The 9,648-nt window shown below is 51.9% G+C and overlaps 38 non-coding genes across 38 annotated transcripts; all 38 read right to left on the minus strand.

Annotated features, from left to right (window-relative positions):
• Positions 1–36: 36 nt before the first annotated feature.
• On the minus strand, positions 37–155 carry LOC116008254. Its single transcript, XR_004095649.1, has one exon. It is a non-coding gene; the product is annotated as a 5S ribosomal RNA (ribosomal RNA).
• A 137-nt stretch (positions 156–292) lies between these two features.
• Positions 293–411, minus strand: LOC116009503. Its single transcript, XR_004096764.1, has one exon. It is a non-coding gene; the product is annotated as a 5S ribosomal RNA (ribosomal RNA).
• A 137-nt stretch (positions 412–548) lies between these two features.
• LOC116009504 lies at positions 549–667 on the minus strand. The gene has a single exon (XR_004096765.1). It is a non-coding gene; the product is annotated as a 5S ribosomal RNA (ribosomal RNA).
• A 137-nt stretch (positions 668–804) lies between these two features.
• LOC116009505 lies at positions 805–923 on the minus strand. The gene has a single exon (XR_004096766.1). It is a non-coding gene; the product is annotated as a 5S ribosomal RNA (ribosomal RNA).
• A 137-nt stretch (positions 924–1,060) lies between these two features.
• On the minus strand, positions 1,061–1,179 carry LOC116009506. Its single transcript, XR_004096767.1, has one exon. It is a non-coding gene; the product is annotated as a 5S ribosomal RNA (ribosomal RNA).
• Positions 1,180–1,316: 137 nt separating this feature from the next.
• Positions 1,317–1,435, minus strand: LOC116009508. Its single transcript, XR_004096769.1, has one exon. It is a non-coding gene; the product is annotated as a 5S ribosomal RNA (ribosomal RNA).
• Positions 1,436–1,572: 137 nt separating this feature from the next.
• Positions 1,573–1,691, minus strand: LOC116009509. Its single transcript, XR_004096770.1, has one exon. It is a non-coding gene; the product is annotated as a 5S ribosomal RNA (ribosomal RNA).
• Positions 1,692–1,828: 137 nt separating this feature from the next.
• Positions 1,829–1,947, minus strand: LOC116009510. The gene has a single exon (XR_004096771.1). It is a non-coding gene; the product is annotated as a 5S ribosomal RNA (ribosomal RNA).
• A 137-nt stretch (positions 1,948–2,084) lies between these two features.
• LOC116009512 lies at positions 2,085–2,203 on the minus strand. Its single transcript, XR_004096772.1, has one exon. It is a non-coding gene; the product is annotated as a 5S ribosomal RNA (ribosomal RNA).
• Positions 2,204–2,340: 137 nt separating this feature from the next.
• Positions 2,341–2,459, minus strand: LOC116009513. The gene has a single exon (XR_004096773.1). It is a non-coding gene; the product is annotated as a 5S ribosomal RNA (ribosomal RNA).
• A 137-nt stretch (positions 2,460–2,596) lies between these two features.
• Positions 2,597–2,715, minus strand: LOC116009514. Its single transcript, XR_004096774.1, has one exon. It is a non-coding gene; the product is annotated as a 5S ribosomal RNA (ribosomal RNA).
• A 137-nt stretch (positions 2,716–2,852) lies between these two features.
• On the minus strand, positions 2,853–2,971 carry LOC116009515. The gene has a single exon (XR_004096775.1). It is a non-coding gene; the product is annotated as a 5S ribosomal RNA (ribosomal RNA).
• A 137-nt stretch (positions 2,972–3,108) lies between these two features.
• LOC116009516 lies at positions 3,109–3,227 on the minus strand. The gene has a single exon (XR_004096776.1). It is a non-coding gene; the product is annotated as a 5S ribosomal RNA (ribosomal RNA).
• Positions 3,228–3,364: 137 nt separating this feature from the next.
• LOC116009517 lies at positions 3,365–3,483 on the minus strand. The gene has a single exon (XR_004096777.1). It is a non-coding gene; the product is annotated as a 5S ribosomal RNA (ribosomal RNA).
• Positions 3,484–3,620: 137 nt separating this feature from the next.
• LOC116009518 lies at positions 3,621–3,739 on the minus strand. Its single transcript, XR_004096778.1, has one exon. It is a non-coding gene; the product is annotated as a 5S ribosomal RNA (ribosomal RNA).
• A 137-nt stretch (positions 3,740–3,876) lies between these two features.
• Positions 3,877–3,995, minus strand: LOC116009520. The gene has a single exon (XR_004096780.1). It is a non-coding gene; the product is annotated as a 5S ribosomal RNA (ribosomal RNA).
• Positions 3,996–4,132: 137 nt separating this feature from the next.
• Positions 4,133–4,251, minus strand: LOC116009521. Its single transcript, XR_004096781.1, has one exon. It is a non-coding gene; the product is annotated as a 5S ribosomal RNA (ribosomal RNA).
• Positions 4,252–4,388: 137 nt separating this feature from the next.
• On the minus strand, positions 4,389–4,507 carry LOC116009522. The gene has a single exon (XR_004096782.1). It is a non-coding gene; the product is annotated as a 5S ribosomal RNA (ribosomal RNA).
• Positions 4,508–4,644: 137 nt separating this feature from the next.
• Positions 4,645–4,763, minus strand: LOC116009523. The gene has a single exon (XR_004096783.1). It is a non-coding gene; the product is annotated as a 5S ribosomal RNA (ribosomal RNA).
• Positions 4,764–4,900: 137 nt separating this feature from the next.
• LOC116009524 lies at positions 4,901–5,019 on the minus strand. Its single transcript, XR_004096784.1, has one exon. It is a non-coding gene; the product is annotated as a 5S ribosomal RNA (ribosomal RNA).
• A 137-nt stretch (positions 5,020–5,156) lies between these two features.
• LOC116009525 lies at positions 5,157–5,275 on the minus strand. The gene has a single exon (XR_004096785.1). It is a non-coding gene; the product is annotated as a 5S ribosomal RNA (ribosomal RNA).
• Positions 5,276–5,412: 137 nt separating this feature from the next.
• Positions 5,413–5,531, minus strand: LOC116009526. Its single transcript, XR_004096786.1, has one exon. It is a non-coding gene; the product is annotated as a 5S ribosomal RNA (ribosomal RNA).
• Positions 5,532–5,668: 137 nt separating this feature from the next.
• LOC116009527 lies at positions 5,669–5,787 on the minus strand. Its single transcript, XR_004096787.1, has one exon. It is a non-coding gene; the product is annotated as a 5S ribosomal RNA (ribosomal RNA).
• A 137-nt stretch (positions 5,788–5,924) lies between these two features.
• Positions 5,925–6,043, minus strand: LOC116009528. The gene has a single exon (XR_004096788.1). It is a non-coding gene; the product is annotated as a 5S ribosomal RNA (ribosomal RNA).
• Positions 6,044–6,180: 137 nt separating this feature from the next.
• On the minus strand, positions 6,181–6,299 carry LOC116009529. Its single transcript, XR_004096789.1, has one exon. It is a non-coding gene; the product is annotated as a 5S ribosomal RNA (ribosomal RNA).
• Positions 6,300–6,436: 137 nt separating this feature from the next.
• Positions 6,437–6,555, minus strand: LOC116009531. Its single transcript, XR_004096791.1, has one exon. It is a non-coding gene; the product is annotated as a 5S ribosomal RNA (ribosomal RNA).
• Positions 6,556–6,692: 137 nt separating this feature from the next.
• Positions 6,693–6,811, minus strand: LOC116009532. The gene has a single exon (XR_004096792.1). It is a non-coding gene; the product is annotated as a 5S ribosomal RNA (ribosomal RNA).
• Positions 6,812–6,948: 137 nt separating this feature from the next.
• On the minus strand, positions 6,949–7,067 carry LOC116009533. Its single transcript, XR_004096793.1, has one exon. It is a non-coding gene; the product is annotated as a 5S ribosomal RNA (ribosomal RNA).
• Positions 7,068–7,204: 137 nt separating this feature from the next.
• On the minus strand, positions 7,205–7,323 carry LOC116009534. Its single transcript, XR_004096794.1, has one exon. It is a non-coding gene; the product is annotated as a 5S ribosomal RNA (ribosomal RNA).
• Positions 7,324–7,460: 137 nt separating this feature from the next.
• On the minus strand, positions 7,461–7,579 carry LOC116009535. The gene has a single exon (XR_004096795.1). It is a non-coding gene; the product is annotated as a 5S ribosomal RNA (ribosomal RNA).
• A 137-nt stretch (positions 7,580–7,716) lies between these two features.
• Positions 7,717–7,835, minus strand: LOC116009536. Its single transcript, XR_004096796.1, has one exon. It is a non-coding gene; the product is annotated as a 5S ribosomal RNA (ribosomal RNA).
• A 137-nt stretch (positions 7,836–7,972) lies between these two features.
• Positions 7,973–8,091, minus strand: LOC116009537. The gene has a single exon (XR_004096797.1). It is a non-coding gene; the product is annotated as a 5S ribosomal RNA (ribosomal RNA).
• Positions 8,092–8,228: 137 nt separating this feature from the next.
• LOC116009538 lies at positions 8,229–8,347 on the minus strand. The gene has a single exon (XR_004096798.1). It is a non-coding gene; the product is annotated as a 5S ribosomal RNA (ribosomal RNA).
• Positions 8,348–8,484: 137 nt separating this feature from the next.
• Positions 8,485–8,603, minus strand: LOC116009539. The gene has a single exon (XR_004096799.1). It is a non-coding gene; the product is annotated as a 5S ribosomal RNA (ribosomal RNA).
• A 137-nt stretch (positions 8,604–8,740) lies between these two features.
• Positions 8,741–8,859, minus strand: LOC116009540. Its single transcript, XR_004096800.1, has one exon. It is a non-coding gene; the product is annotated as a 5S ribosomal RNA (ribosomal RNA).
• Positions 8,860–8,996: 137 nt separating this feature from the next.
• LOC116009542 lies at positions 8,997–9,115 on the minus strand. Its single transcript, XR_004096802.1, has one exon. It is a non-coding gene; the product is annotated as a 5S ribosomal RNA (ribosomal RNA).
• Positions 9,116–9,252: 137 nt separating this feature from the next.
• On the minus strand, positions 9,253–9,371 carry LOC116009543. The gene has a single exon (XR_004096803.1). It is a non-coding gene; the product is annotated as a 5S ribosomal RNA (ribosomal RNA).
• Positions 9,372–9,508: 137 nt separating this feature from the next.
• LOC116009544 lies at positions 9,509–9,627 on the minus strand. The gene has a single exon (XR_004096804.1). It is a non-coding gene; the product is annotated as a 5S ribosomal RNA (ribosomal RNA).
• Between the last annotated feature and the right edge of the window lie 21 nt (positions 9,628–9,648).

The following is a 9,648-nucleotide window of genomic DNA, read 5'->3' on the forward strand; positions in this document are numbered from 1 at the left end:
TCCAGCGGTTTAAAAGAAAGATTAAAAAGAGGGTGGGGGATGCAACACGAGGACTTCCCAGGGGGTCACCCATCCTAGTACTACTCTCGCCCAAACACGCTTGACTTCGGAGTTCTGATGGGATCCGGTGCATTAGTGCTGGTATGATCGCATCCGTCACGTACTGCGCGCAAAATGTACTTGACCCTCTCTCTCCGCGCAACTTCTCTCGCTTAGCGGTTTAGCGGTTTAAAAGGATAGTACCCTTAGCGAGCGGTCCAGCGGTTTAAAAGAAAGATTAAAAAGAGGGTGGGGGATGCAACACGAGGACTTCCCAGGGGGTCACCCATCCTAGTACTACTCTCGCCCAAGCACGCTTAACTTCGGAGTTCTGATGGGATCCGGTGCATTAGTGCTGGTATGATCGCATCCGTCACGTACTGCGCGCAAAATGTACTTGACCCTCTCTCTCCGCGCAACTTCTCTCGCTTAGCGGTTTAGCGGTTTAAAAGGATAGTACCCTTAGCGAGCGGTCCAGCGGTTTAAAAGAAAGATTAAAAAGAGGGTGGGGGATGCAACACGAGGACTTCCCAGGGGGTCACCCATCCTAGTACTACTCTCGCCCAAGCACGCTTAACTTCGGAGTTCTGATGGGATCCGGTGCATTAGTGCTGGTATGATCGCATCCGTCACGTACTGCGCGCAAAATGTACTTGACCCTCTCTCTCCGCGCAACTTCTCTCGCTTAGCGGTTTAGCGGTTTAAAAGGATAGTACCCTTAGCGAGCGGTCCAGCGGTTTAAAAGAAAGATTAAAAAGAGGGTGGGGGATGCAACACGAGGACTTCCCAGGGGGTCACCCATCCTAGTACTACTCTCGCCCAAGCACGCTTAACTTCGGAGTTCTGATGGGATCCGGTGCATTAGTGCTGGTATGATCGCATCCGTCACGTACTGCGCGCAAAATGTACTTGACCCTCTCTCTCCGCGCAACTTCTCTCGCTTAGCGGTTTAGCGGTTTAAAAGGATAGTACCCTTAGCGAGCGGTCCAGCGGTTTAAAAGAAAGATTAAAAAGAGGGTGGGGGATGCAACACGAGGACTTCCCAGGGGGTCACCCATCCTAGTACTACTCTCGCCCAAGCACGCTTAACTTCGGAGTTCTGATGGGATCCGGTGCATTAGTGCTGGTATGATCGCATCCGTCACGTACTGCGCGCAAAATGTACTTGACCCTCTCTCTCCGCGCAACTTCTCTCGCTTAGCGGTTTAGCGGTTTAAAAGGATAGTACCCTTAGCGAGCGGTCCAGCGGTTTAAAAGAAAGATTAAAAAGAGGGTGGGGGATGCAACACGAGGACTTCCCAGGGGGTCACCCATCCTAGTACTACTCTCGCCCAAGCACGCTTAACTTCGGAGTTCTGATGGGATCCGGTGCATTAGTGCTGGTATGATCGCATCCGTCACGTACTGCGCGCAAAATGTACTTGACCCTCTCTCTCCGCGCAACTTCTCTCGCTTAGCGGTTTAGCGGTTTAAAAGGATAGTACCCTTAGCGAGCGGTCCAGCGGTTTAAAAGAAAGATTAAAAAGAGGGTGGGGGATGCAACACGAGGACTTCCCAGGGGGTCACCCATCCTAGTACTACTCTCGCCCAAGCACGCTTAACTTCGGAGTTCTGATGGGATCCGGTGCATTAGTGCTGGTATGATCGCATCCGTCACGTACTGCGCGCAAAATGTACTTGACCCTCTCTCTCCGCGCAACTTCTCTCGCTTAGCGGTTTAGCGGTTTAAAAGGATAGTACCCTTAGCGAGCGGTCCAGCGGTTTAAAAGAAAGATTAAAAAGAGGGTGGGGGATGCAACACGAGGACTTCCCAGGGGGTCACCCATCCTAGTACTACTCTCGCCCAAGCACGCTTAACTTCGGAGTTCTGATGGGATCCGGTGCATTAGTGCTGGTATGATCGCATCCGTCACGTACTGCGCGCAAAATGTACTTGACCCTCTCTCTCCGCGCAACTTCTCTCGCTTAGCGGTTTAGCGGTTTAAAAGGATAGTACCCTTAGCGAGCGGTCCAGCGGTTTAAAAGAAAGATTAAAAAGAGGGTGGGGGATGCAACACGAGGACTTCCCAGGGGGTCACCCATCCTAGTACTACTCTCGCCCAAGCACGCTTAACTTCGGAGTTCTGATGGGATCCGGTGCATTAGTGCTGGTATGATCGCATCCGTCACGTACTGCGCGCAAAATGTACTTGACCCTCTCTCTCCGCGCAACTTCTCTCGCTTAGCGGTTTAGCGGTTTAAAAGGATAGTACCCTTAGCGAGCGGTCCAGCGGTTTAAAAGAAAGATTAAAAAGAGGGTGGGGGATGCAACACGAGGACTTCCCAGGGGGTCACCCATCCTAGTACTACTCTCGCCCAAGCACGCTTAACTTCGGAGTTCTGATGGGATCCGGTGCATTAGTGCTGGTATGATCGCATCCGTCACGTACTGCGCGCAAAATGTACTTGACCCTCTCTCTCCGCGCAACTTCTCTCGCTTAGCGGTTTAGCGGTTTAAAAGGATAGTACCCTTAGCGAGCGGTCCAGCGGTTTAAAAGAAAGATTAAAAAGAGGGTGGGGGATGCAACACGAGGACTTCCCAGGGGGTCACCCATCCTAGTACTACTCTCGCCCAAGCACGCTTAACTTCGGAGTTCTGATGGGATCCGGTGCATTAGTGCTGGTATGATCGCATCCGTCACGTACTGCGCGCAAAATGTACTTGACCCTCTCTCTCCGCGCAACTTCTCTCGCTTAGCGGTTTAGCGGTTTAAAAGGATAGTACCCTTAGCGAGCGGTCCAGCGGTTTAAAAGAAAGATTAAAAAGAGGGTGGGGGATGCAACACGAGGACTTCCCAGGGGGTCACCCATCCTAGTACTACTCTCGCCCAAGCACGCTTAACTTCGGAGTTCTGATGGGATCCGGTGCATTAGTGCTGGTATGATCGCATCCGTCACGTACTGCGCGCAAAATGTACTTGACCCTCTCTCTCCGCGCAACTTCTCTCGCTTAGCGGTTTAGCGGTTTAAAAGGATAGTACCCTTAGCGAGCGGTCCAGCGGTTTAAAAGAAAGATTAAAAAGAGGGTGGGGGATGCAACACGAGGACTTCCCAGGGGGTCACCCATCCTAGTACTACTCTCGCCCAAGCACGCTTAACTTCGGAGTTCTGATGGGATCCGGTGCATTAGTGCTGGTATGATCGCATCCGTCACGTACTGCGCGCAAAATGTACTTGACCCTCTCTCTCCGCGCAACTTCTCTCGCTTAGCGGTTTAGCGGTTTAAAAGGATAGTACCCTTAGCGAGCGGTCCAGCGGTTTAAAAGAAAGATTAAAAAGAGGGTGGGGGATGCAACACGAGGACTTCCCAGGGGGTCACCCATCCTAGTACTACTCTCGCCCAAGCACGCTTAACTTCGGAGTTCTGATGGGATCCGGTGCATTAGTGCTGGTATGATCGCATCCGTCACGTACTGCGCGCAAAATGTACTTGACCCTCTCTCTCCGCGCAACTTCTCTCGCTTAGCGGTTTAGCGGTTTAAAAGGATAGTACCCTTAGCGAGCGGTCCAGCGGTTTAAAAGAAAGATTAAAAAGAGGGTGGGGGATGCAACACGAGGACTTCCCAGGGGGTCACCCATCCTAGTACTACTCTCGCCCAAGCACGCTTAACTTCGGAGTTCTGATGGGATCCGGTGCATTAGTGCTGGTATGATCGCATCCGTCACGTACTGCGCGCAAAATGTACTTGACCCTCTCTCTCCGCGCAACTTCTCTCGCTTAGCGGTTTAGCGGTTTAAAAGGATAGTACCCTTAGCGAGCGGTCCAGCGGTTTAAAAGAAAGATTAAAAAGAGGGTGGGGGATGCAACACGAGGACTTCCCAGGGGGTCACCCATCCTAGTACTACTCTCGCCCAAGCACGCTTAACTTCGGAGTTCTGATGGGATCCGGTGCATTAGTGCTGGTATGATCGCATCCGTCACGTACTGCGCGCAAAATGTACTTGACCCTCTCTCTCCGCGCAACTTCTCTCGCTTAGCGGTTTAGCGGTTTAAAAGGATAGTACCCTTAGCGAGCGGTCCAGCGGTTTAAAAGAAAGATTAAAAAGAGGGTGGGGGATGCAACACGAGGACTTCCCAGGGGGTCACCCATCCTAGTACTACTCTCGCCCAAGCACGCTTAACTTCGGAGTTCTGATGGGATCCGGTGCATTAGTGCTGGTATGATCGCATCCGTCACGTACTGCGCGCAAAATGTACTTGACCCTCTCTCTCCGCGCAACTTCTCTCGCTTAGCGGTTTAGCGGTTTAAAAGGATAGTACCCTTAGCGAGCGGTCCAGCGGTTTAAAAGAAAGATTAAAAAGAGGGTGGGGGATGCAACACGAGGACTTCCCAGGGGGTCACCCATCCTAGTACTACTCTCGCCCAAGCACGCTTAACTTCGGAGTTCTGATGGGATCCGGTGCATTAGTGCTGGTATGATCGCATCCGTCACGTACTGCGCGCAAAATGTACTTGACCCTCTCTCTCCGCGCAACTTCTCTCGCTTAGCGGTTTAGCGGTTTAAAAGGATAGTACCCTTAGCGAGCGGTCCAGCGGTTTAAAAGAAAGATTAAAAAGAGGGTGGGGGATGCAACACGAGGACTTCCCAGGGGGTCACCCATCCTAGTACTACTCTCGCCCAAGCACGCTTAACTTCGGAGTTCTGATGGGATCCGGTGCATTAGTGCTGGTATGATCGCATCCGTCACGTACTGCGCGCAAAATGTACTTGACCCTCTCTCTCCGCGCAACTTCTCTCGCTTAGCGGTTTAGCGGTTTAAAAGGATAGTACCCTTAGCGAGCGGTCCAGCGGTTTAAAAGAAAGATTAAAAAGAGGGTGGGGGATGCAACACGAGGACTTCCCAGGGGGTCACCCATCCTAGTACTACTCTCGCCCAAGCACGCTTAACTTCGGAGTTCTGATGGGATCCGGTGCATTAGTGCTGGTATGATCGCATCCGTCACGTACTGCGCGCAAAATGTACTTGACCCTCTCTCTCCGCGCAACTTCTCTCGCTTAGCGGTTTAGCGGTTTAAAAGGATAGTACCCTTAGCGAGCGGTCCAGCGGTTTAAAAGAAAGATTAAAAAGAGGGTGGGGGATGCAACACGAGGACTTCCCAGGGGGTCACCCATCCTAGTACTACTCTCGCCCAAGCACGCTTAACTTCGGAGTTCTGATGGGATCCGGTGCATTAGTGCTGGTATGATCGCATCCGTCACGTACTGCGCGCAAAATGTACTTGACCCTCTCTCTCCGCGCAACTTCTCTCGCTTAGCGGTTTAGCGGTTTAAAAGGATAGTACCCTTAGCGAGCGGTCCAGCGGTTTAAAAGAAAGATTAAAAAGAGGGTGGGGGATGCAACACGAGGACTTCCCAGGGGGTCACCCATCCTAGTACTACTCTCGCCCAAGCACGCTTAACTTCGGAGTTCTGATGGGATCCGGTGCATTAGTGCTGGTATGATCGCATCCGTCACGTACTGCGCGCAAAATGTACTTGACCCTCTCTCTCCGCGCAACTTCTCTCGCTTAGCGGTTTAGCGGTTTAAAAGGATAGTACCCTTAGCGAGCGGTCCAGCGGTTTAAAAGAAAGATTAAAAAGAGGGTGGGGGATGCAACACGAGGACTTCCCAGGGGGTCACCCATCCTAGTACTACTCTCGCCCAAGCACGCTTAACTTCGGAGTTCTGATGGGATCCGGTGCATTAGTGCTGGTATGATCGCATCCGTCACGTACTGCGCGCAAAATGTACTTGACCCTCTCTCTCCGCGCAACTTCTCTCGCTTAGCGGTTTAGCGGTTTAAAAGGATAGTACCCTTAGCGAGCGGTCCAGCGGTTTAAAAGAAAGATTAAAAAGAGGGTGGGGGATGCAACACGAGGACTTCCCAGGGGGTCACCCATCCTAGTACTACTCTCGCCCAAGCACGCTTAACTTCGGAGTTCTGATGGGATCCGGTGCATTAGTGCTGGTATGATCGCATCCGTCACGTACTGCGCGCAAAATGTACTTGACCCTCTCTCTCCGCGCAACTTCTCTCGCTTAGCGGTTTAGCGGTTTAAAAGGATAGTACCCTTAGCGAGCGGTCCAGCGGTTTAAAAGAAAGATTAAAAAGAGGGTGGGGGATGCAACACGAGGACTTCCCAGGGGGTCACCCATCCTAGTACTACTCTCGCCCAAGCACGCTTAACTTCGGAGTTCTGATGGGATCCGGTGCATTAGTGCTGGTATGATCGCATCCGTCACGTACTGCGCGCAAAATGTACTTGACCCTCTCTCTCCGCGCAACTTCTCTCGCTTAGCGGTTTAGCGGTTTAAAAGGATAGTACCCTTAGCGAGCGGTCCAGCGGTTTAAAAGAAAGATTAAAAAGAGGGTGGGGGATGCAACACGAGGACTTCCCAGGGGGTCACCCATCCTAGTACTACTCTCGCCCAAGCACGCTTAACTTCGGAGTTCTGATGGGATCCGGTGCATTAGTGCTGGTATGATCGCATCCGTCACGTACTGCGCGCAAAATGTACTTGACCCTCTCTCTCCGCGCAACTTCTCTCGCTTAGCGGTTTAGCGGTTTAAAAGGATAGTACCCTTAGCGAGCGGTCCAGCGGTTTAAAAGAAAGATTAAAAAGAGGGTGGGGGATGCAACACGAGGACTTCCCAGGGGGTCACCCATCCTAGTACTACTCTCGCCCAAGCACGCTTAACTTCGGAGTTCTGATGGGATCCGGTGCATTAGTGCTGGTATGATCGCATCCGTCACGTACTGCGCGCAAAATGTACTTGACCCTCTCTCTCCGCGCAACTTCTCTCGCTTAGCGGTTTAGCGGTTTAAAAGGATAGTACCCTTAGCGAGCGGTCCAGCGGTTTAAAAGAAAGATTAAAAAGAGGGTGGGGGATGCAACACGAGGACTTCCCAGGGGGTCACCCATCCTAGTACTACTCTCGCCCAAGCACGCTTAACTTCGGAGTTCTGATGGGATCCGGTGCATTAGTGCTGGTATGATCGCATCCGTCACGTACTGCGCGCAAAATGTACTTGACCCTCTCTCTCCGCGCAACTTCTCTCGCTTAGCGGTTTAGCGGTTTAAAAGGATAGTACCCTTAGCGAGCGGTCCAGCGGTTTAAAAGAAAGATTAAAAAGAGGGTGGGGGATGCAACACGAGGACTTCCCAGGGGGTCACCCATCCTAGTACTACTCTCGCCCAAGCACGCTTAACTTCGGAGTTCTGATGGGATCCGGTGCATTAGTGCTGGTATGATCGCATCCGTCACGTACTGCGCGCAAAATGTACTTGACCCTCTCTCTCCGCGCAACTTCTCTCGCTTAGCGGTTTAGCGGTTTAAAAGGATAGTACCCTTAGCGAGCGGTCCAGCGGTTTAAAAGAAAGATTAAAAAGAGGGTGGGGGATGCAACACGAGGACTTCCCAGGGGGTCACCCATCCTAGTACTACTCTCGCCCAAGCACGCTTAACTTCGGAGTTCTGATGGGATCCGGTGCATTAGTGCTGGTATGATCGCATCCGTCACGTACTGCGCGCAAAATGTACTTGACCCTCTCTCTCCGCGCAACTTCTCTCGCTTAGCGGTTTAGCGGTTTAAAAGGATAGTACCCTTAGCGAGCGGTCCAGCGGTTTAAAAGAAAGATTAAAAAGAGGGTGGGGGATGCAACACGAGGACTTCCCAGGGGGTCACCCATCCTAGTACTACTCTCGCCCAAGCACGCTTAACTTCGGAGTTCTGATGGGATCCGGTGCATTAGTGCTGGTATGATCGCATCCGTCACGTACTGCGCGCAAAATGTACTTGACCCTCTCTCTCCGCGCAACTTCTCTCGCTTAGCGGTTTAGCGGTTTAAAAGGATAGTACCCTTAGCGAGCGGTCCAGCGGTTTAAAAGAAAGATTAAAAAGAGGGTGGGGGATGCAACACGAGGACTTCCCAGGGGGTCACCCATCCTAGTACTACTCTCGCCCAAGCACGCTTAACTTCGGAGTTCTGATGGGATCCGGTGCATTAGTGCTGGTATGATCGCATCCGTCACGTACTGCGCGCAAAATGTACTTGACCCTCTCTCTCCGCGCAACTTCTCTCGCTTAGCGGTTTAGCGGTTTAAAAGGATAGTACCCTTAGCGAGCGGTCCAGCGGTTTAAAAGAAAGATTAAAAAGAGGGTGGGGGATGCAACACGAGGACTTCCCAGGGGGTCACCCATCCTAGTACTACTCTCGCCCAAGCACGCTTAACTTCGGAGTTCTGATGGGATCCGGTGCATTAGTGCTGGTATGATCGCATCCGTCACGTACTGCGCGCAAAATGTACTTGACCCTCTCTCTCCGCGCAACTTCTCTCGCTTAGCGGTTTAGCGGTTTAAAAGGATAGTACCCTTAGCGAGCGGTCCAGCGGTTTAAAAGAAAGATTAAAAAGAGGGTGGGGGATGCAACACGAGGACTTCCCAGGGGGTCACCCATCCTAGTACTACTCTCGCCCAAGCACGCTTAACTTCGGAGTTCTGATGGGATCCGGTGCATTAGTGCTGGTATGATCGCATCCGTCACGTACTGCGCGCAAAATGTACTTGACCCTCTCTCTCCGCGCAACTTCTCTCGCTTAGCGGTTTAGCGGTTTAAAAGGATAGTACCCTTAGCGAGCGGTCCAGCGGTTTAAAAGAAAGATTAAAAAGAGGGTGGGGGATGCAACACGAGGACTTCCCAGGGGGTCACCCATCCTAGTACTACTCTCGCCCAAGCACGCTTAACTTCGGAGTTCTGATGGGATCCGGTGCATTAGTGCTGGTATGATCGCATCCGTCACGTACTGCGCGCAAAATGTACTTGACCCTCTCTCTCCGCGCAACTTCTCTCGCTTAGCGGTTTAGCGGTTTAAAAGGATAGTACCCTTAGCGAGCGGTCCAGCGGTTTAAAAGAAAGATTAAAAAGAGGGTGGGGGATGCAACACGAGGACTTCCCAGGGGGTCACCCATCCTAGTACTACTCTCGCCCAAGCACGCTTAACTTCGGAGTTCTGATGGGATCCGGTGCATTAGTGCTGGTATGATCGCATCCGTCACGTACTGCGCGCAAAATGTACTTGACCCTCTCTCTCCGCGCAACTTCTCTCGCTTAGCGGTTTAGCGGTTTAAAAGGATAGTACCCTTAGCGAGCGGTCCAGCGGTTTAAAAGAAAGATTAAAAAGAGGGTGGGGGATGCAACACGAGGACTTCCCAGGGGGTCACCCATCCTAGTACTACTCTCGCCCAAGCACGCTTAACTTCGGAGTTCTGATGGGATCCGGTGCATTAGTGCTGGTATGATCGCATCCGTCACGTACTGCGCGCAAAATGTACTTGACCCTCTCTCTCCGCGCAACTTCTCTCGCTTAGCGGTTTAGCGGTTTAAAAGGATAGTACCCTTAGCGAGCGGTCCAGCGGTTTAAAAGAAAGATTAAAAAGAGGGTGGGGGATGCAACACGAGGACTTCCCAGGGGGTCACCCATCCTAGTACTACTCTCGCCCAAGCACGCTTAACTTCGGAGTTCTGATGGGATCCGGTGCATTAGTGCTGGTATGATCGCATCCGTCACGTACTGCGCGCAAAAT

Source organism: Ipomoea triloba, chromosome 16, assembly GCF_003576645.1.
Source record: "Ipomoea triloba cultivar NCNSP0323 chromosome 16, ASM357664v1".
NCBI classification, from domain to species: Eukaryota; Viridiplantae; Streptophyta; class Magnoliopsida; order Solanales; family Convolvulaceae; genus Ipomoea; species Ipomoea triloba.